Source organism: Sarcophilus harrisii, chromosome 2 (assembly GCF_902635505.1).
Source record: "Sarcophilus harrisii chromosome 2, mSarHar1.11, whole genome shotgun sequence".
NCBI classification, from domain to species: Eukaryota; Metazoa; Chordata; class Mammalia; order Dasyuromorphia; family Dasyuridae; genus Sarcophilus; species Sarcophilus harrisii.
The window spans coordinates 112,374,047-112,398,126 of NC_045427.1; positions in this window are offsets into that span (position 1 = coordinate 112,374,047).

Genomic DNA, 24,080 nt, shown 5'->3' on the forward strand with positions numbered 1-24,080 from the left:
TTTTATTGATGCTTTTAATTTTTAAGAAAATCATGGTCACTTCCTAATTGTTCTCTTCGCTCCACTAAAAAACCTCCTCTTAGAACAAAACAAAACAAATTGATACAACAGCCTTCTCTGGCAGTTCATTCTACATATGCATTCCATCACCTCTGTCAAGAGGAGGGAAATATGTTTGATCAAGTGTTATGGAATTGAAGTTGGCCACTGTATTAATTTGGATTCTTTATCCTTTACATTATTGTAGTCATTAGAGCCAGCTCTAACCATCAAGAGCTAATTGTTAAATTTTCAATGTGATAATTTTTCACCTTGGAAATCAGTAAACACTCCAAATCAAGATCTGGTATGTGTATACAGTTGTCCTCTGGAGAGAGCCCAGTTGTTAAATATTACCAGAACTTCCTTGTATTGCTCTATAAACATTGCTCCAGCTCAGCAAGAGCACAGAAGTCTCAGGGTATGAAGTCATCATCAGACTGAAGGGCTCAGTGAGTGTAAATTTATATGCATATATACATATATATATGTATATATGTGTGCACATAAATACATATACATACTTATCAATCTGCTAAAAGATAAAGATGTTTCAGCCACCCTTCTCACAAAATTCCAAGTTGTTTTCCAGAATGGATTCGTAGTACGAATTCAAAACAACAATGTAACAAGGTGCTGTGATTACTATCTTTTATTATCTTTGCTTCATACTCACTATGTAATAAAATTCTATGTTAATGATTACTATATTTCACTGTTTTTGCTACTTCAAGGAATATAAGATGACTAACTTTCATTTTTACAAGTGAAAACATGGTAAAAAGACATTCTTGGCCATAGTTACACATTTAATAAATTGCTTAGTAGGAATTCAAACCCAGACCTTCCAACTCTAATTTCAGGACTCTCTCCTTGCTCTACCACCCTACTCCTAGATACATTATATCAACAAGTATTTATGATCTATGTATGCAGTGGCAGGGACTTGAGTTAGAAAGAGTTGAGTTCAAACTCAACCAAAAACATTTACCTATATGATTCTGAGCAAGTCACTTGATCTCTATTCCTCAGTTTCCTCAACTGTAAAATGGAAATAATATACTATGTACTGCTCAGGGTTGTTGTCAAGATCAAATGAGATAGCAATTGTAAAGCTCTTAGAACTGTGACTGGCACATAACAGGTACTTAATAACTGCTTATTTCTTTTATCCCTTCCCTCTAGAATTATGACATGCATATATGTACTATCTTGCTCTGTCTCCAACTTTTTTCAGAAGGAGCATATAGTCAGGACACCATCATTACTACCACTACATTGCTTCTTGGCAATTATTAAATGTGGTCCAACCCAAGGGCATCCATCTCTGAGATGTATAGGATATATAATAATTATAACTAACATTTTTGTAGCACTTACCATGTACCAGACACTGTGCTAAGATCATAGGAATTAATAGAAAATAGAAAACCTAAGAAATGAGAAATTCAAGAGAATAATTACTAATTTGTTCTTTCAGTTGCCATAGAACAACACACAAGTTTCTATGGAGACATATGAGCATATTTTATGCTAAAATGCTCTATAGTGATAGATGGGGCCCTAAGAAAAAGCCTGCTATTGATTAAGAAAAGTGTAATTGAGATTTTGTAAATGTCAGCCTATTATATATGGTGCCACAGATACCCAACGAAGAGGTGATGGAGATAGTAATTTCCCCTTGGTTTCATTGTCATGAAATGAGTGGCCTTTGATGTTATTTTTCATATAGCTTGTTTCAGTAATTTCCTGATAAATCTGAATTCCTAGAACCCTAAAATAAAAAATCATCTCTCTTCTATGAATACCATTTAGATATTTTTTCCCCCTATGGAATGAACAGAGCACATCCAAAAGATTTCTAATTTACTTTCAGTTTTAAATCTGTGGTACTATAGTAATATATCTACATACATATACATATATATACTATATATATATATTATGTTGCTGTTGCTTGTGTTTGTCATTCTTCATTTTTGAAGAGGACCATGACATCGGGGAAGTGATACCATGACATGCAAGTGAATTGTATTTAAGTGAGGGAGGGCTAAGCAAGATCACCTGCCTTACTTTCCCCTCCAGAACCATCTGGGTCCAGTGGCCAGATCTAGACCAGGATGACTAACTTTCTTTCCCCTGGGGAAGTAGCTTCCAAGGTAAAAAAGTCAAGTGATGAGAGTTCCATTCCCTGTTCCTTGAAGGGAAGTCACATTTACATAGACCTCTGCCATGGCGTACACTTCTAACCTGTTTTTTTCTTTGTTGTTCCAGGGAAGACATGTAATATTTGCTGATAATATAAATTAGAGGTCTCAAGCAATTAAGCTCTTGTTCAACATAAAAATTAATGCTTAGCCCTTAACACTGCCATCCTCACTATATAAGAAATGGTGACAAATTAAGCAGTTCACAATATATCTCTTCTATATATATATATATATATATATATATATATATATATATAATTTAAGATAGTACCATGCCTCACACAATATGACCATAGTTTTTTTAGGCAATCAGGGTTAAGTGACTTACCCAGAGTCACACAATTAGTAAAAGTCTAAGACCAAATTTGAATTCAGGTCCTCCTGACTGGTCTCTATAGATTCTTAAATTGCCAGTTATAATATATCACCCAAGATTTTTTAGAAATGTGAAGTAAAAAGTAAAGAGCCCTGGAAAGGTCTACATTCAAACCCAGACCCTTGCACTCACTTTCTATAGACAAGTTTTCTCCGAGCTAAATGTTTAACTTCTTAGCCTTAGTTTCCTTATCTGTAAAATGGAGATAATAATAACTATGGTATTCACCCTAATAAGATTACTGTTGTGAGTAGAAGTGATTCTTTGCAACTTAGCATATACATACATACACATACACATATACATACATATGATAATAGTACTTGTGGCCCACAAAATCATTCTGCTAATCTAGAAGAGCTCACATCTTTTTAACCAGTCCAGGAAGATGATGAAATAGTCTTAGCAATATTTATGTGCTACTTAAGAGAGGTCTTTTTATAAGGTGATTTCTTACTCTTGGCTTCTATCTCCCATGAGTTGCCCAAGCTATTATCTGTACTATGGCCAGACCCAACTCCCAGCCTAAATAACCTATCCTTGAAACCTATGATCTGAACAGACAAGATTGCTAATTGTCACAAATGTCAGTGGGCCTCCCACATAATTAAAATTAAATACTATATAGTCATTTGCTAGGACAAAAATTACCACCAGGAGAATATTGTCCAGAGAATCTCTCCCTATATATGTTTACTTGCATGGGGCCTTTCCTGTGCTCTGAGACATCCACTTGGATTAAGTTACTATATTTGCCCCATGGTGGTTACCTGCTCCATTTCTCAGTCTATCACAGCTACCAAAAGAATCAAATGAAATAATGTGTGTAAAGCACTTTGCAAAACTTGAAGCTAAATAAATACCAACTTCTATTATTGATGCTGCTGAGCACCTTAACAATCTCAAGAGACCATGGTAGAAAGAAACTGATTAAAATTAAATATCAGGCAATTCTCTAGTCTAAACATATTCCATTTACCTTTCTTCCTTTCTTTTATGCAAAAAGAACTCAAGTCAAAATTATGAAGAGAAAAAAAGATGTGCTTACTTCTAATGTCCAGCCAGAAAAAGACTGTAGCAAAGATCCAAAATAAGGTGGACAGTGAGCAGGAAAAAAACTGTAGAAATTTCAAGTTGGCAGAGATCTTAGTCCAAACTCCCGTCCAATTCAGAAATTTCCTCTACAATGTCCCTGGTCTCTGCCTGTGTATAATTTATAATAGAAGCTTATTCCTTCTTGGAAATCTCCATTAGCATAGAAAGGGGGTTGGGAGCATATACAAAAGGGAATCTTCAGAATAAGTAAATGACTTTCCATAGACAGTAATCCTCTAAAGAAAGTTGGTCTTAGTATCCCTTCTTCATCTCCCAGTCTTTGCTTTTCCTAATCCATCATCCCAATGTTTTACCTTCCCATGGGAAAGAATGAAAGATTCTGAAACACAGAATCACAGAAGGAAAGTTAGTGGGGAACATTCAGTAAAGAAAGGTTTCCAGGAGAGATCCTTGCAGCTGAGCCAACCCCATAAAGCAGGGCATGCCCCAGAGACTAGTCCCAAGCCAGCACAGGCACAAAGACACAAGTGAGCCAAAGAAGGCATTTCAGGCTCTGAAAAGCACATTCTGGAGTTTGGCAGCAAGCAAGGCTCCCCACACGTGGGCTTAGAGAGTCAATAGCTTCAGTGTTGGAAGTGGAGGAAGAGAAAGGCTTTCCCCGAGTAGCATGGTTCAATAAAAAGAGTCAGAAGACTGGGCAATCTCGGTTATCCACCAATTCACAATCTGATTTTGGGCAAATAACTTCACATCTCTGTGCCTCAGTTTCCTCATTAAAACAAGAAGGTTAGTCTGGACCTTTTTTTATGTCATGATTACTTTGACAGTCTGGTGAAATCTCAGAAATCACATTTTTAAATGAATAAAAGAACATATGTAAGATGTCACAGGAAACAGACTACAAGAGCATATAGTTACAAGTATTTTTTAAAGTTCATAGGTTAAGAAACCCTAGTCAGTAGGTGATCACTAAAGTGTCTTCTAGTTCTTACAAAACTTAAAAATGCTCTGCTGATGTTCCACTATATGAAGTTCAGAAATAGGTCTAATAGGATGCTATACCAGAACAGAAAATAGGATAGGGAGCTAAGGAGTTAGGTCAGATCATAAAGGGGCCAAGAGCATTTGGGGATTTTCCTATAGAGGAAAGTTGCAAATGGTATCTTCCCAGTACCATCTCTTAAAGATCAACAAAGTATTTCCTTGGGCATTCCTCATACTGGGTCTCAGTTAAACTTGGTCTTTAAAGAAAGAAAAAATCAGGCTTCTCAGAGGCTGGAGACTCAACATCCTTTGATTCAGTTCTCCAAAATGAATTAACTACTTATAATGTGCAAGGTACTATACATTCAAAGATAAAGATGGTAGATCTTGGTTACAAATACCTCATATTTTTTTTCCTAGGCATTAAAGAATTTGCTTAGAGATAAAAAGGGATTTTGAAGAGCTAGTCCAAGCTCTTGTTCAATCATTTCAGTCATGTTCAACTCTTTGTGACCTGTTTGGGATTTTCTTGGCCAACATACTGAAGTGGCTTGCCATTTCTCCATCTCATTTTATAGATGAGGAAACTGAGGCAAACAGGACTAAGTGACTTGCCCAGGATCACACAACTGATAAGTATCTGAGGTCACATTTGAACTCAGGAAGATGAGTCTTTTTTATTCCAAATTTAGCACTCTACACAATGAATCATCTAGCTGCCCAACTTAACCCTCTCATTTTATAAAAATTAAGTCCTTCAAGTGTCTTGGGACATAATGATGGAAGAGATGGAGGACCAAAGGATTCCCTAAACTCATTGTGCTTTATTTATTCCCTAGATCTAAACTGTAAGTCCCTTCATGGAGCTATTTGTAGCCCTGGAACCCTCCCATATTTGCTCTCATCTATAGGCTTCTCTGGCTATATAGTTCCTGCCTGGCAGAAAGTTTTAAAAGCCTCTATTTGAGCTATAATCTTATATACCAGCTATATCAGGTTCATAACTTATGAAATTCTGATTGCTGGTACCTTATTCTGATTCACCTTTTGGCTCAGATTCTTAATCTCTTACTGTTCTGACTTCTGTTAAATGTTTAACTTTTATCTTGTCTACTTGTATTCCCGATTTAGAAAATCACTTTTAGAATGAGCTTGTAGTTCCATAAAAATGGAATTGAATATAGCAGACCCTTGTCCTCACTTACACTGCCATACTCTAATATCTGACCACAGCACATCCCTTTACATTGGCCTTGATCTCCAGGTCCCAGTACTTGTCTAGTGACCCCTAAGCTGACACCAACTATAAATCCAACATGGCAGTGCAAGTCAATAGTGTTTCAGAGATGACCCAAAAAGAAACATTCTGGCAAATAGAGATGGGACCCTGCCCTCTGGAGTAGACAACTCCTTTTTTATGGGAGTAGAAACTTACTCCAAGGCTGACATTCTAAATAGACTACATTTTCCCCCTATTCATAGAATTATCTCCATTTACTCCAGATCGACCAATTATTTATTCTTTAAAAAGTAAACAAAATAATAAGTGAAATTTTCTGGATATAGAATCTATGAACTTGGGTTTTAATATTCTAATCATTGTATTTCAATATAATCTGTAATCATATATGTTCATTTTTATGCATTTTAAAACATTATTCTGAGGGTTCAGTCCAAAGGCTTTATAAGACTGTCAAAGGAGTCCAATAGAAATATATGATTAGATATGATTCATACTCCATCATCACCATGTCATCCAATGGGTACCTAGTTTAACTGCTCACAATTTTATATTTGGGCACCATGAAGAACACTTAAGGGTGTCATGTTACTTGCTCTATAGAGTTTACTCCATAGAACAGACATCTCTGAGCTAAACAACTAAGAAGAGACCAAATATCATAAATTCACAATTCTTAACAAATATGCTTACCAATAGCATTCAAATCGTATATCACATATTAATGAAGCTAAGTGCATCATAGGATAGAAGATGAGGAGTTCACCAAAAAACTATATTAACCAAACTGCCTTAAAACTGGGAACTCTTCAAAAAGGAATGAAAGTTTCAAGAACTACTAAGCAAATTATCAATTCCAAAATGTTATTTACTTTCCAAGAGAAATGCAATGTCTGATCTTTGACGGGAAAAAAAGTTCAATATTCATAAGGATGCAGATTTGAAGCAATAGATCCAAAAAAGCAAAAAAAATACCCTTTCCCCTTATTTATTTTCCTCAGTTGAATGTATTCCAAACATAGCTGCCATTTTTAAAGTTTCTCCCAATTGGCAACATCTCCTAGAATCTCTTGCTAATGACAACATGGATTGAATCATTTCAATTAAAAAAAAAAAAACATTTATGGCATTCATGTCATGCGCAAGGCACTGTGTTTAGTGCTAGATAGACACAGATGAAATATTTAGGGGGTGAATTTCCCCCAGTCAACTTAATGAGTGTTTAGAGAAGTGAGCATTTGTTGGGACTTGGAAAGCAATTACTTATAGATAATATTGACTAGCATTTCACTGAGAAAACTAAATATTAAGTTTGAGGGGCTGGTGCTACCATCTAAGAGGCTTGATGGCTCTCATTGATATGGGTCATCTTGTACAGGAGCTAAATCTTCCTGTTAGCTTATAAAAGGAAAACATGGTTTTAGGGCCCTTGCTTCCCACTTATTTTTTTCCGTTTTAGACTTTCTTGCTTTTAAAATAGAGATAGGATCAAAGCTAGGTTCTGGTGAGAGAATCCTTCCCCAGGAACCATTAATAGTTAATGAGAGAAGACACATTGGGAGCTACATGCTCTCAATCATATGGTAGCTGTGGATTCACAAAGCCAAATGCACAAAGAGATGTTAGATTTTTGGCCCAAGAGACAGTGGCGTCTTGGAAAGTGATGGAATATTGAGATGCCTGGACCCAGACCTAGAGACATAAGAGTCACAACCATGTTGCATACATGGGGAGAGGAATGATGTGGTCCAAGTGGTGAGAAATCTTCTCCCCTAAGTTTGGAGGAATGCTGAAAGTTCTTCCTCAGAGATTGTCTTTCTAGCAACCACAAGTTCAAAATTTCATCCTTTCCCAGGAAGGCAACAGTTTCCCAGATTTCCTGGGTAGAATCTAGACTTCTAGAAGGAAAAATATGCTAAAAAAAAAAAATATATATATATATATATATATACACACACAGGGGAAGGAAAGTTTCCTCAGTAGTATCTGCATTAGGATGTCTCTCTAGTAGTCCTAAATTCTGAGAATTAAATACATGGACCTCAAAGTTGGAGTATCAGAAAGAGATTAAACTCATAATATTGGGACAGCAAGGGACATAGACTTTTAATTCTACAATTACTGTAAGTTCTTTGGATACTTTGGATCCCATGGAAAGAGACTTGCCTCCATACTAACCCCAACTGTTTCTGTTCTGGAGGCTATCCAAGCCATAACACTTTATACCTGTGTGGAGAAATTATGAGTCACCAGAACAGAGAGGTGTTGATGGTCACTCAATCCTAAATTAGTTTCCCTTCTAAGGGGAGTCCAAACCACAGAGTGGTTCTGTGAGTCTGAAGGAATGAATATATTCCTGTGGAAAGAGACAATCGCTAGAATGTTAGAGACTGCCCCCTTGACAATCCCTTGTTTGTTCCCCTTCTGAAGGGAGACCAGGCAGCAAAATGACATTAGTGCAGAAAAGTTAAAAACTTCAGGAAAGTGGAATTCTCCAGAATGAAGAGAATGGTATTGGTTTTTCACAGACAAGTTCTTTATGTGTTTGGCTGCATTGTTTATGGGCTAGTGTGAGTTCTTTTTTCATTTTCTGTGGAATACTATCCAAAGACTATCCTTTTCCCAATATCTGCACTGTGCATAGTATTAGATCTGAAGAGACCTTTTACTCATATCTGTACATGCCTAAACAGAAACTGAAGTTTTTTCCCTCAATAATACTTTACTTTTCCAAATACATGTAAAGACAGTTTTAAACATTCATTTTTGTAAGATTCTGTGTTCCAAATTTTTTCTCCCTCCCTCCCTTAACTTCTCCTCACCCCAAGAGAACAAGCAATCTGACATGTTATATGTGTACAATCATTTTAAACATTTCCATATTAGTCAAATTGTAAAAAAAATCAGAACAAAAAGAAAAAAGCCATGAGAAAGAAAAATCAAACAAAAAAAGGTGAAAATACTATTCTTCAATTAACATTTCATCTCTATAATTCTCTTTCTGGATGCAGATGGCATTCTCCATCCCAAATTTATTGGAATTGTCTTGGATCACAGCATTGCTAAGAGGAGCTAAATCTACCATAGTTGACTATCACATAATCGTACTGTTACTATGTACAATGTTCTCTTGGTTCTGCTCACTTCACTCAGCATCAGTTCATGTAAATCTTATCAGGGTTTTCTGAAATCAGCCTGCTCATCATTTCTTATAATGTATTCCATTACATTTATACACCATAACTTATTCAGCCATTCCCCAATTGATAGGCACCCATTCAATTTCCAGTTCCTTGCCACTACAAAAAGAACTTTTACAAACATTTTTGCACATGTGAGTCCTTTTTCTTCTTTTATGATATCTTTGAGATATAGACTCAACAGGGAAACTGCTTGATCAAAAGATATGCACAGTTTGATTTTTATAGTTCTTTAGACATAGTTCCAAATTGATGAACTTAAGTTTTCATATTAAAATTACACTAAGACTTTTGGGGGCACCTTGTATTTGAAGATTTTTCCCAAGTAAATTCTGGGTAACAAGTCACAAAGAATTTATGATTTCTTGAGGCTATTCCAAAGGTTAAATACAATTTAAGCCCACAAAGATTAGAATGTTGGGTCACAGGTTGTAAATAAAATACAGTTCCTGATCTAAAATATATATGCATATATATTTTAATAATGGATATAATTATATCCATATATATAATTCTATATATATATAATAATATTAATAATAATAATAATGGAGATAAGATAAACACACAAATGATCTATATTGCAAGGTATAATACACTACAGAGGAAAAATTGAACAGAATATGATGGCAAGTTTAAAGAAAAAAGAGATTGTTTCTAATTGTAGGTATGGGGGCAGAGATGGGAGAGGAAAAAATCAGGGAATGGGGTTATGGAGAATGCATTACAATCTTAGCTGATCCTCAAAAAAAAAGGAAGAGACTTCAACAGATGAAGATGTCATTCAGTTAGTCAACAAACATTTGTGAAGATGGCTATATTCAAGGTATGAGTGCAGGATAAGGAAAGGCACAAATATAGAAGAGAGCAGAAGAAAAATAATAAGTTGCATGGTTTCTTAGCCATAGGGATGTGGAAAAGAGTAGTATGAGATAAGATTAAAAGCTAGATAGAGCCAGATTGTGAATGGCCTTCAGGGAATTTACACGTGATTCAAAAGGCATTAGGTAGTATTAGAGGCTTTTGAGCAGAGGAAAGATATAATCAAAATGATATCTTCTCAACTTACTCAAGCATGGGTATGAAGAACAGATCAGAGAAAATAATGATACTAGTCATTTAGGAGTTACTAGTTAGGAGGTTCTTAGTTGACCCAGGTGATAAAAAACTAGAATTGGAAAGGAAGTGACAGATTCTGGAGACTGTCTCAGCAGCATCTGTAGATCATCCATGGCTATGCTTGGTCCCTGGTCTAATGCTCTGTGCACTATGCATAATGCCTTACTTATCAAATAAGCATTTTAAGTCATTTTTTTCCAGAACTGAAAAAAGGGAAAATTGACAAATGCAATTGTGTATAGATTTTTTTCCATTTGAAAATCTTATTTTGTTATTCATGTAGGAAATGCTATGACTACGAGTCCTTTACACTTAGGTCCAAAGAAATTAGCCACTTGTATTTTAATTTTACAACTGCAACCTCATTACCAACAAATTTTGAAAGACTATACACATGCATGTTTACACATATACACATGCGTGTGAAATAACCTTTCTCAATCCCATATCATAAGCTGATTACCTTAAGTCTAAATTCCAAACTATTAAACTCTGAGAGAATGATACGCTTTGAGAAGCAAACCCTCCTACCTGACATCAGAGAACTAGGAAGCTAATAGGAGAGGAGGAAATCATTCATCATAAGATTTTCAAGTTGTTAAGAGATGTTAGAGGGGCAATTAGGTGGTGCAGTGGTTAGAGCATCGGCCCTGAAGTCAGGAGGACCTGGTTCAAATTTATCCTCAGACACATAACACTTCCTGGCTGTGTGACCCTGAGCAAGTCACTTAAACCCAATTGCCTTAGGAAAAAAAAAAAGACGCTAAAGACCATGTAGTCTATCACCTTTATTTTATTGATAAGAAAACTGAAAGAATTAAATGGGGAGGGGAGAAAAAAAGGGGGAAATGAGATAGAAAAGACAAGTGGGACTAAAAAATATGAGGCTGAGCTTTCCAGAGGGCCTAGTCTGATCAGACCACTTCAAAGGAACAAAAAGCACACTGAACAAACAAACAAAAAAAAACAACTTTGTTTTTCCCCTCATGGCTTTAACTTGTCCCAAAGTATCTCATTCTCTCCAATTTTTTCTCCATGTTTTGTCCTTTGCTGTGATATTTTGACTGTATGTTCTAGTTAAAGAAAGTAAACCCATTCTATAGGCATCGAAAGGTCTCTCCAATGCCCCATGACCCTGTCTTCTGATTGCTCAGCTCAGGCATTTAATGTTGAAATTTTGCTCAGGCCATTGCTTGTAGAACTCAACACACACACACACACACACACACACACACACACACACACACTTTTTCCCACTTTTTACTCTTGGGAGAAAAGCAATGGGGTTGCCTACTTACCTCTGGATCCCCAGAACAGAAAGAGGGCCTAAATTCCACAAACTTCCCATCTGCCTAGCAAAAAGTGGGGGGGGGGGAGGTCTGAAAGGTTTTCTCCTCCACCCTCTGTTGTCAAATGACAATTGTGTCTCCTTATAGTCAAGAGTCATGGACAAATGATTTCATCTGAACCCCTCTGGGTAATAGTAGCCTTTTGAGGTTATGATATCTCAGGATGGAATTCAATAAGAGAAATTCACTTTCAGTGGAAGCCCTGGAGTCATGCCAGGCATTCTTAACAATATAATATTTCGCCAAAGGAAATTGGTCTTAGCTTTTCTTTCTTTCTTTTCTCTTTTTTATTCCAAGCCTGGAACAGAGGTGATTTCTTTCAACCCCCAATCGTTCCCCTTCGATCACAGAACACTAATGGCTTTTAAAAACAAAATCTAGCACTTGCAGAGCAGCAATTTGGATTAGATTGGCACAGGCTGCCATATGCCCTGTCACTGAACACTCGGGCTTCTCTGTACTTGACCTCTGAGCCTTCCACCACAGAAAAAAGCAGGGACCTTCTACTGTAAGTGGGGTGGGCAATTATTGCAGTCACCAGATTTCCATTGCTTGTTCAAGAGAAGTGTTTGACTTTTTTTTTTTTTTAACTTTTAAATCAAGGGTAAGTAAAACCTACAAAGCCTGCCCAGATTCTGATATCCAACTGCTGGCATTTGTGTGTGTGCACATGCTTGGTTTCTTCCTCATTTTGCAAAAGGTTTTTTTTTTTTTTTTTGAATGATTATTATTTCTTGGCTCAGAAGGCATTGTAATTGTCTTTATCTTTTGCTTTTGATCATCCAAGTGGATTAATGTGAGTGTTAAATAGGTGGAAGAAGTCATTTTCTTCATCAAATTCTCTTAATCATCCTTTGAATTTCACACTCACCTCCCCACACACCCAAACCCCTCCCTCCCCTATAGATAGAAAAAGGCAAAAAGGCATAAAGAGTGTGTGTGTGTGTGTGTGTGTGTGTGTGTGTATACACCTTATCACCTTCTGATGAACATTCCATCTGATTGCATGCTGACAATTGGATAGAAAAAAAGAACAGCCTTCAGAAGCACTAAAAACTGCAGTTTCTGTGTCTGTTCCACATCTTTTGTATACATATGTGTTCTTTTCTTTCTTTTTTTCTTTCTTTTGATCTATCTATAGCTGCAGCTTGGAACTGGTTTCACCAAGCCATCATGGAAGGGAGAAGCCGACTTTTTATTTATATTGTTACTTCTTCCTTCCTTCCTCCCTTATTCCCTTCCTTCCTTCCTTCTTTTCTTTCTTTCTTTCTTTCTTTCTGTCTTTTCTTTCTTTTTCTTTCTTTCTTTCTTTTTTCTCATTTTTTCCTTCTTCCTTCCTTTTTTTCCTTTCTTTCTCTCTCTTTTTTCTTTTTCTTTTTTCCTTCCTTCTCTCTCTTTTAAGTATTTCCATCAGGGGAAGAATGACAGCAGTAAAGAAAATTAATAAGACTCAAACACCCATAAAAGAAAATCTCTCTCTTCCTAGGATATTGGGGTTTCATAGCTATAACTCCCCACTATCATTGAAAATGAAGTAGCCTCTTCATTTAGGATCACACACACAAACACAGATACACACACACAGACACACACACACACACACACACACACACACACTCATACAATATGTTATCTAGACCTCATTCATTCGTCAGCCAGGGGGTTGAACCAGATGTCCCTTCCAATTCAGCAGTCTTAGAAATCTGTTAATTTACATCCATCTCTGACTAAATACACTTTTAAGGAAAATTTGCTTCCCTCCACCCACACCTCCCCAAACTCTTTTCCCAATTAATTTTAATGAAATATTAATTAGCTGATTGAGAGATTCAAGGTAGTACAAATGATGAAATCAGGCTATAAATGAAACTGCTGTTAGAATCAGCATAACATGAGAGAAAACACTCCTAGAGAGAGAAAATCAGAAGACCTGGCTCTATGTCCTACCTCTGTAGATAATGGTGTGCCCTCAGTTAAGCTATTGTGCTTCTCTAGGTCTTGGCTTCCTTAATTGCAAAAGAAAAGAGTTAGACTAGAGATTTCTAAGTTCCCTTAAAAATGCCATAATTCTATGTTAATTGGATTCTTGAACAAGCTCATCACTGTGGGTACTTCCTCTACCAGCAAAGATTACACCTATTCAAGCCTTCTCATCCTATGTAATTCATACATTTTAAGCCATAAAAATCCTCAAAGCTCAAGAAATTTTCTTTTAGATTTCTTGACATGATGTAGATATCAATGTATTATAAAGCTGCCCACCCATTATCTCACACTAAATCAATGACACCTCACCTTTCCACTATATACCTCTCTCTGCAAAACAGAGCTAATTATTTTTCCCAACTTTCATACTATTATCAAAGATAGCACCATTCTCCAAGGCACCTAAGTCCACAAATTCAATACTGTCCTGTCTCCTTACTCACTCCCCACATATTAATTCTGTTGTCAAATCTTGTCGATTTTCTCTTCAAAAAGATCTCTCATATATATCCCTTTCTGTCCAGTACAGGGCCCACCCCTTGTACAAACCGTTCTTCACCTCTTATTTCAACTAGCCTACTAAGAAGTTAGCCTGCCTCAAGTCTCTTTCTACTCCAATGCAAATTCTACTCAACTGTAAATAATTTTCCTAAAGTATAGATATAAACATGTCATTCTCCCTCCTATTACCCAATAAACATCCAGAATCAAATATGAAATTCCCCCAAAACTTGGTCTCATCCTTTACTTTTCCAGGCTTCTAATACTCTACTCCTCCCAACATGATCCATCTTCATTGACCCACTTGCTGTTCCTCTCACAAGATATTTCCACACACCAACTTCATGCATTTGCACTGACTCTCCCCCATTCCTAAAATCCTTTCCCTTTTCATTTGCATGGCCAGTTTCCCTGACATCCTACAAGACGCATCCCAAGATCCATTTTATGGAGACCATTCTCAGCAGTGTCATCCCCCTCCCCCACCCCACAATTAATACTGCCTTCCCTGTTAAGATTCCATTTACTCTTTTCTTTTTTTCCTTTTTTTTTTTTTTTTTTTTTTTTGCTTTTGACTCTCCAGACTTTAATACCTTGAGCCTAGGTAGGTACCTTCTCCCTACCACCTTCCACTTTTTATATCCCTTCATTATATTGTCTTTCTCCATCAAAATGTATGCTCTTTGCAGTCAGCAACTGCTTTTCTTTTTTTCCCTATTTGTAGTCCCAGTACTTAGCTCAGTGGTTGGAATATAGTAAATTCCTATTGACTAATTGGTTCTCATGAAAATTATTCATTAGTAAATTTACCACAACTTCCCTCAGCCTGATATGAACCTCTCCACAGCCCTCAGGATGATAAACAACTTAAATTCTTTGATATTCCATGAATCACAACTATATGGCATCACTGAAAAAATACTGGTATTGACTTCCAGTCAATTTGGCCAGTGGAACAGAAACAGAACACTTTAATTCCCATACTATAAAATAGAAAAGATAAAATAAAAGAGAACTAGACCAAATAATGATTAAGAAATAAAGAAATTACAGTGAGTACTTTCAACCAGCCTAGGTACCCATAAACTGTAAGGACAGTTTACAAACTGTAAGCACAAGGACTCAAAAGGAGGAACTTATGAGGAAAGTACCCCTCTTAGGGGCCTTCTAGTTCTCACAATCTTAGAATGGTCTAGTCAAGAAGGCCCAGGCTAATAATAACAATAACAAAAATCATAATGACATTTATATAGCACCTAGGGCACTGTGCTTCAACATTTAATATTTTTACAAATATTATTTCATTGGCTCCTTATAATAATCCTAGGAAGTAGTTGCTATTTCATAAATGAGAAAACTGAAGCAAACAGAAATGACGTTCCCAGAGTCACACAATTAGTAAGTGTCTTTCAACATGGATTCAAACTCAGGTCTTCCTAATTTCAGGCTCAGCATTCTATCTTCTGTATCACCTAACTACAAAGAATCATGGAATATGTGTTATGATGGGAAGGAGGAATGAGAACCAGAAAAGTTCCTACCAAGTGATCTGAAAGTTTTAATCTTTGGACATGATTTATCTATGATGACTATAGAGCTTGGAGTACTGAGCCTGGAAGATACAGGCAAATCTAAATTCTGACTGCTTTATGTCCAGCAAAAATCAATTGAAGGGAGGGACCTTTGACAATATAAATCAAAACCTAAAAAAGTTCCATCATTCCATGCCAGTATGCAAGAGCAGTCATTCATAGACCTGTTAAAAAGTCTCAATTCAGAAAGGAAAGCTGGAAATGGGAATAAAAAAAGAAAAAAGAGACCAATATCAAGAAATTTTGAATATCCAAAGCCCTTCCAATGTAAAGAATAATTAAAGATTCTATAAGCCTCAAAAAAAGATGGGGTTTACCTACAAGATCTATTAAAATTCCTTGAAGAGATCAAAAATATTTAAAAGATATTATAAATGAAATTAACTCTCTAAAGGGAAGAACTAGAAGGAGAATAGAGTTTAATACAGAACATACAAAATCTTACCTAAACAATTTTCTTTCTGAAAATTAGAGTAAACTACACAAAAATAAAAGATTCGAGACAACAAGAAATATTAAAACAAAATTTTTAAAAACTGAAATATAAATAAAAATGAGGAATCTTATCAAAAACAACTGACCTAGAAAAATATTTGAAGAGAGAATTTAAAAATCATGGTACTACTGGAAAACCAAAAATAAACCTAGTTATCATATTTTGTTATCATAAATGGAAACTGATTAACCCTATTAAAACCAAAAGGTAAAATTAAAACAAAAAGAATCCATATATTACCTCATAAAAATAAAATGTAAAATGAAAATTTATAAGGAATCTCATAGCCAGAATCCAAAGCTTCCAATTCGAAGAAAAGATAATTCAAGTACCCAGATATAAGTAGTTCAAATATCAGTCATAGTGGAAATGGTAGGGAAAATGGGCATCAAATTAACACAAGGGTGTGTGAGAGTCAGCTTGAACAAGCTTGCAAAAGATGACTATTTAAATTTTATAGTGAGCATTTATATCTTGGAAATCAGCAAACATTACAAATCAAGATTTGATTTATTGTTCTATTAATTTTCTGAACTTAAGAAAGTGATGAAGAAAATATTAATAATGTAGATTAAACTGAAAAGTATGTCATGTACTTTTTTTTTTCTTTTTGGAGAGCCACACCTTCATCTGAATCAGAAAAAAAGATAGCTGAACACAAATACACAAAGAATTTGACATAGAAACACATTCAACTAAACAAGAAAAACGGGCAAGAACAAGAAGAGGAGAGGCAAGGTTAAGAGAGGAGGTAAAATAAAGGAGGAATTAGTTATAAATAAAACATATTCCAATTTGGGATGCTAAATTGTGAAGTTGAGATGGATACCTAAAGAGAAGAAACAAATGGGAATCAGGCAAAGAAAAAAATAACAGTAAAAAAATAAATAAATAAAAAAGAACAGTAAAAAAACAAAACAAAACAAAAAATCAAAGTGACAATATCACACACTTTTTCACTGTCTACATAGAGTAAAGGAAGAAAAGAAAGTAAAGGAACTATATAAGATGATAGGATAGACAGAAATGTGCACTTGAGAATCATTTCCATGAACCTGGATAGAATTTGGGGGAAAAAAGCAATAGAATGGATTAGAAAACAGAACTCATCAATAACACTGTTTATAAGAAAAACACTTTAAAACAAATAGTCACATCAATTTAATATAAGAACCTGAAGCAGAATTTACTGTTGTTTCAAATGAACTAAAAAAAGATAGCAATTATAATTGCAGATAACAACAAAAAAAGACATGCTTAAAAGAGATTAATATACTTAATATCTATATAGATATATACTGAATGATATATCATTTAAATACTTAGAGGAAAATTTAATTTTTACGAGGAGAACTAAAATTATAATAGTGGAAGGCTTCAACATGAGTATTTTAAACAAATCTAACAAAAAGATTTTTAAAGTTAGGAATCTGAATAGAATTTTTGAAAAATATGCTAGCTCTCTGGCAATTATTGAATGGAAACTGAAAGAAGTATACATATTTGTTATATACTCTGTGTATTTATATTTTTTACTTCATTATGATTAGTTAAAGGTGTGTTTAACATGTTTCCTTTTCTGCATTTGTTGATAAGGATCATATGTCCTAGCTTAATTTTTATTAAAAATAAAAAGATCATGTACACTTAAGAAGTTTGTATGTATATGTGTGTGCATAAATCTGTAACTGCACACATACATATGTACATTATATAATTTTCACAAAAAAAAGCCATACCTACCTGGAAAATGTAGATATATTTTGCATGACCTTCTAAAAAATTACATGTGTAAATATATGTGTGTATACATTTCTCAGCTATGCATAGTCTTTTTGCAAAAATTTCACCATATCCTAGAACATATAATTCTTACCAACAAATGAAGACAAAGGCATATTACATACCCTTCACTGACAAAAATGAAATGAAAATTACTTTCAGTGAAAGGTGCTTGAAGAAAGTTTGAAAAATAAGAGATTTAATAAGTTGGTCTCAGAAAATTGGTGAGTCAAAGCATAAATCACAGAAACAACAAAAATTTGATCAGCCAAAATGACAACAATGAGACAACATACTAAAATTTGTAGAATGAAGTCTAAACAGTACTTTTAAAGATGTATATTGCTAAAAATAAATAAATGAAACAAATAAAAAAACTTTCAACACAAGAAATAAATCAATAAATTGGAACATGTAACAAAAAAAACAAAATGTGGAAAAGCAGATTTATATTAAAAAAGTTTCATCTAAACAACAAAATAGAAGCTTCAAAAATCAAAGAAGAAATTAACAAAATTGAAAGAATATATCATTAAACTGAACTTTTAAAAAGGAGATAAGATTTTAGTTTATAAAATAAACAGTTGGCTAATCATTTTAATGGAAAATCAAATCACCAATATCAGAAATTTAAAAAGAAGAATTTGCAATAAATAAAGATGAAGTTACCAGAAAACATCTGCCCAATTACCAACAAATGGATAACTTAGAGGAAATAAAAGAATCATAAATATATGTGTGTGTAGATATATATATAGAGAGAGATATGCATATATCTACAATATATAAATGTGTAATTCTCAAATTAACAAAATAGGGAGTGAAGAATTTAAAGAAGTCAATTCAGAATATAAATTGAATAAGCTAAAAATGAACTCTTAAAATATTTCAGAAACAAATGATTTTGTAAATAAGTTTTATCAAACATTCAAATAATTAATTCCACTAAATATGAACAAAAATGGTTTTAGGGTGAGGAGACAGAAGAGAAGCTCCTACTAAATAAATTGATATCTAACCAGGAAGTGACAATGTAAAGAAAGAAAATTAAGATAATTTTACCAAATGAATATTGACACAAAAATATTAAACAAAATAATAGCTGCAACACATTTTAAAAGATTATACACTATAACAAGGTGTGATTTGAATGCTGTAAGAGTTATGATTGATACATTAACCATTCGTGATTCCAAAGGACTATGATAAAACATGCTACCCATGACAGAGCTGATGGATTTAATGTATAAAATGAGACATATGTGTGTATTTATAAATATACACATATATATATGTGCATGTCTAAATAAAGTCACTGATGAAATTTGTTTTGTTTAACTATGAATTTTAATTACAAAAAATTGTTTTTCTTTTCTTTTTTCATGATGAGGTGGGGGTAGAAATGAGAAAAAAATATATTTCTGTTTCAAAACACATTAAAATCTTTAATTTTAAAATTGCCTGCTTGCAGGTTATGTGTAACTGAGTAAAAAAGCATAATGCATAGTAAGTCTTAGAACATATGTATAATAATCTATACTTCTGTTACAAAAAAGCACATTCTGCACGTGTTCTAGCAATGGGTGTCATCAGGCGGCATAGGCAAAAATTTCGCCCATAATTTCCTAAGGATCATTAAGTAAACTTGATCACTGAGCTGAAAAGTCCTAGAACTTCTACCATGACCTCGAATTTGTACACAGTCCAGGCTATTAGCATACATACACCTTTCAGTCTGCATCCCAACTCTGAATTTATGGCCGACCCAGGCAAACTCTAATTCTCAAAAGGCTCTGTGAATATAAGGACCCTCCCTAAGGACCTCCACCACTAAAGTATTAATCAGGAAAAAGAATGCCTCCAGATTCAGTACTAGCCCTTTGCATTTGAACAGAAATTTTTCCTTAGCAGAATCAAATCCTTTGAATATAAAAGACTATACCATGAAAAAGTAGAAGAGAAAGAGATTATATACTTTTCTGAATTATCAATAGGAGGAAAATTCTTAAACAAATAAAAGATGGAGGTAAGCATAAAAGATATATCATTTTGATTACATGAAATTTTAAAGTTTCTACACAAATATAATTATTGTAACTGGAAAAACGTTTACATTCAAAGGTTCTGATAAAGGCCTCATTTCTAATATATGGAGAGAACTGATTCAAATTTAGAAGAATTCAAGCCATTCTCCAGTTGATAAATGGTCAAAGGATATGAACAGAAAATTTTCAGATAAAGAAATTGAAACTATTTCTAGTCATATGAAAAGGTGCTCCAAAACACTATTGATCAGAGAAATGCAACTTAAGACAACTCTGAGGTACCTGAGGCTACATATCCCTCAGACTGACTAAGATAACAGGAAAAGATAATGACAAATGTTGGAGGAGATGTGGGAAAACTGGGACACTGATGTATTGCTGGTAGAATTGTAAATGAATCCAACCATCCTGGAGAGCAATTTGGAATTATGCTCAAAAAGTTATCAAACTGTGCATACCCTTTGATCTAGCAGTGTTACTACTGGGCTTATACCCCAAAGAGATATTAAAGAAGGGAAAGGGACCCACCTGTGCAAAAATATTTGTGGCAACCCTTTTTGTAGTGGCAAGAAACTGGAAACTGAGTGGATGCCCATCGGTTGGAGAATGGTTGAATAAGTTGTGGTATATGAATGTTATAGAATATTACTGTTCTGTAAGAAACAACCAGTAGGATGATTTCAGAGAGACCTGGAGAGACTTACGTGAACTGATGCTGAGTAAAATGATCAGAACCAGGAGATTATTATACACAGAAACAAGAAGATTATACAATGATCAATTCTGATGGACATGGGTCTCTTCAACAATAAGATGATTCAAACCAGTTCCAATTATTCAATGAATAGAATGCAGATGAAGAGAGCCATCTGTACCCAGAGAGAGGACTGTGGGTCCTGAGTGTGGATCACAACATAGCACTTTCAGTCTTTTTTTGCTGCTTGCTTGCATTCTGTTTTCTTTCTCAGTTTTTTTCCCTTGATCCAATTTTTCTTGTGCAGCAAGATAACTGTATAAATATGTATACATATATTGGATTTAACATATACTTTAATATATTTAACATGACTGCCTACCATCTAGGGGAGGGGCTGGGGGGAAGGAGGAGAAAATTTGGAACAGAAGGTTTTGCAGTTGTCGATTATGAAAAATTACCTATGCATATGTTTTGTAAATAAAAAGTTTTAATAAAATAAAAAACAATTTATATATATATATATATATATTATATTATATATATATATATATATATATATATATATATATATATATATATATATATTTCATCCAGGGAAGGAAGGGAAATACTTAACTATGGCTGGGGGAGGAGGCAGATCTTTGCATTAAATAAGTCTGATAAAAGTTTTGGTACACAAGATATATAGATACCTAATAGAAATATATAAAACTTCTAGCTCTTGTCCAATAAATAACTGATTGAAAGGTATGAACAATAGGTTTTCAAAAGAAGAATAGCAAATTATTAACAACCATCTAAAAGAACTCTTCAGATCACTAACAAAGAGAGATGCAAATCAAAATAACAGGTTTCTCCTCATAGCCAGAAAATTGGCAAAAATGACAAAAATGAGGATAGTCGATTTTGGAGGGGTTGTGCAAAGATAGACACATAAATTCACTGTTGGTGAAGCCATGAATTATAACTACAAGCACACTAAATATTTTAGCAAAATTATTTGCATAATTCCAAAATGCTTTAATTCATGGCTCCACCAACAAAGTATTTAATATACCTGTTTTCCATAAATTCTCTAATATTGACTATCCTCATTTTTAAAATCTGTTATAAATGATGTCTCTCTGAAAGGGGAAAAGTGATAGAATCCAGAAGGAAATCTAGGCAATGTGAAAACAAATGGTATCAACAAAAATTTATTTTTGAAAAGAAGTGAATCTCCTTACATAAGTTCTTGACAATTAACATGACTATCATAATGTCTCTTGTTTGTATCAGAGTTTTGCTGAAGTAAGGCTATAATTATCTGAATGTCCTATCTGAAGAAAAGATACTTCTTCATTTGTGGGCAGGACAGTGGTTTTCTTTGGATCCTCAGCACTTAGCACAGTACCTGGTATACAATAAGCCCTTAAAAATGCTTATTGAGTGACAGATTTCTACCTTAGGCCAATAGAATCCATTTCTTATTAACTCAAGTTTTCTCTCAACCCATTTCCAAAGTCATATAATGCTTTTAAAATAATAGAGCAAAATGCTTTGGATAATACCAGTTGCTTCCCAGTACCATACATGGGATCAGAGATGGTCTAGTACAGAATAGAGGATGCTATAAGAAATGAAGTTAAAAATCCCTAAGAATTTCAATCTCTCTTCTTCATATATACCATTTCTAATAGTTTTTCAACCTATCCTTTGGTCATCTGAGTCCAAGGGCATCTTATGCAGGCGTATTCTCTAGTAGAAGTTGTAAATGTTTGGCTAATTTCAGAAAAGCCTGGAAAGACTTACATGAACTGATGCTAGGGAAATTGAGCAGAATCCAGAGAACATTGTACACAGTAACAACAAGATTATGTGATAATCAGTTGTGATGGACTTGGCTCTTTTCAACAGTGAGATGATTCAAGTTAATCTCCTAATCTTGTAATGGCAAATGCCAACCACATCCACAGAGACTGAATGTGAATCAAAGCAGAATATTTTCATCTTTGTGGTTGTTTGCTTACTTGGCTTTTTTTCCTTTCTTGTGTTTTTTTTTTCACTTTTGATCTGATTTTTCTTGTGCATCATGACAATCATATGTTTAGAAAAATTACACATTTAACCTATATTTAATTGCTAGCTATCTTGGGAAGGGGGAAAGGGAGCAAAGAAGGAGAAAAAATTGGAACATACGTTTTTGCAAAATGAATGTTGAAAACTATTTTTGCATATATTTGAAAAACTAAATACTGTAATGAAATTTTCTTTTAAAAAAGTAGTCCCAGATACTCAGCCAAATTTTCAAAGGATAGAAGTCTTACCACATGCCAGGGATTACCTTCACACCTTCTATGGCTGTCAGTGCTATCGACAGGACATCCTTATTCACATTCATCTTGGCTAGTGGTGTATGCTGAACTCACAGTTGACTGGTGTGAACACCAGTTCACTGCCTCTGACAGGCATCCAACTTAGTGCTGGTCAGGACATGACAACAGGATTATCTCTCCAAATTAATGAATATTATATATAGTCTGAAACTTATCAAGAATATCTCCTTCAAAATCAAGAACTGTTTGCTTATGGGATAATATGTCACTGTCTGAAAGGGCAATAATGGCAATCACAATTAGTTTCTGGTATCTATCATTATCTTGATGATGCAAGACTGCTTCCAAGCTCTCCAGGCTAGCTAGCATCTGAAGTGTGATACAAAGGGCTTTCCTGAGTCATAGCAGTATAGATCTAGAGTTGCAATCTTGCAATTAATTTTTTGTCACAGGATCAGAGATTTGAACATGGAAGGAATTTCTGAAATAATCTTCTCCAGTCTTGTTTTGCTGGGGCACAGCACAGAGTGATTAAGGGACTTACCCAAGTTCACAATTAGGAGAGCCAAGAATTAAAAAAAAAAAAAAAAAAGAGAGAGAGCCAAAAATTACACTCAGCTCCTCGGACCCCAGTCCCAGAGCTCTTGTCGTTGCCCTACTGTACTGTCTCTTGAGTTAACCTAACATTAGTGTATATATTTTAAATCCTTAAAACACTATTCAAATATTGCCTTGCAGAAATATCCAACTGGCACCCAAAAGATTGGGTAACAATGAACTTTGTAGCCCTTCTGCTTTAATTCTCTTCAGTTATATGAACATTTGTAGAACCATGATTGAAATCACTTAATGGCTTAGCAATGATATCATAATTGTTCATACACCTTTGACAGGATTCACCCAATCCTAGTATTTAGTTCTTACAGATTTTGTGAACATGGGTAGCTAACAAGTACTTTGAGCTTCTAAGTCCTCAGGCTCTGTATTCACATCCTACTAAGACACCATGCAACTCATGGACTTGATAGTGACTGAAAAATTGGCACTTATCAATTGAAGAGTTTTAAGCAAACTTCTGAAACTGTGGATTGTG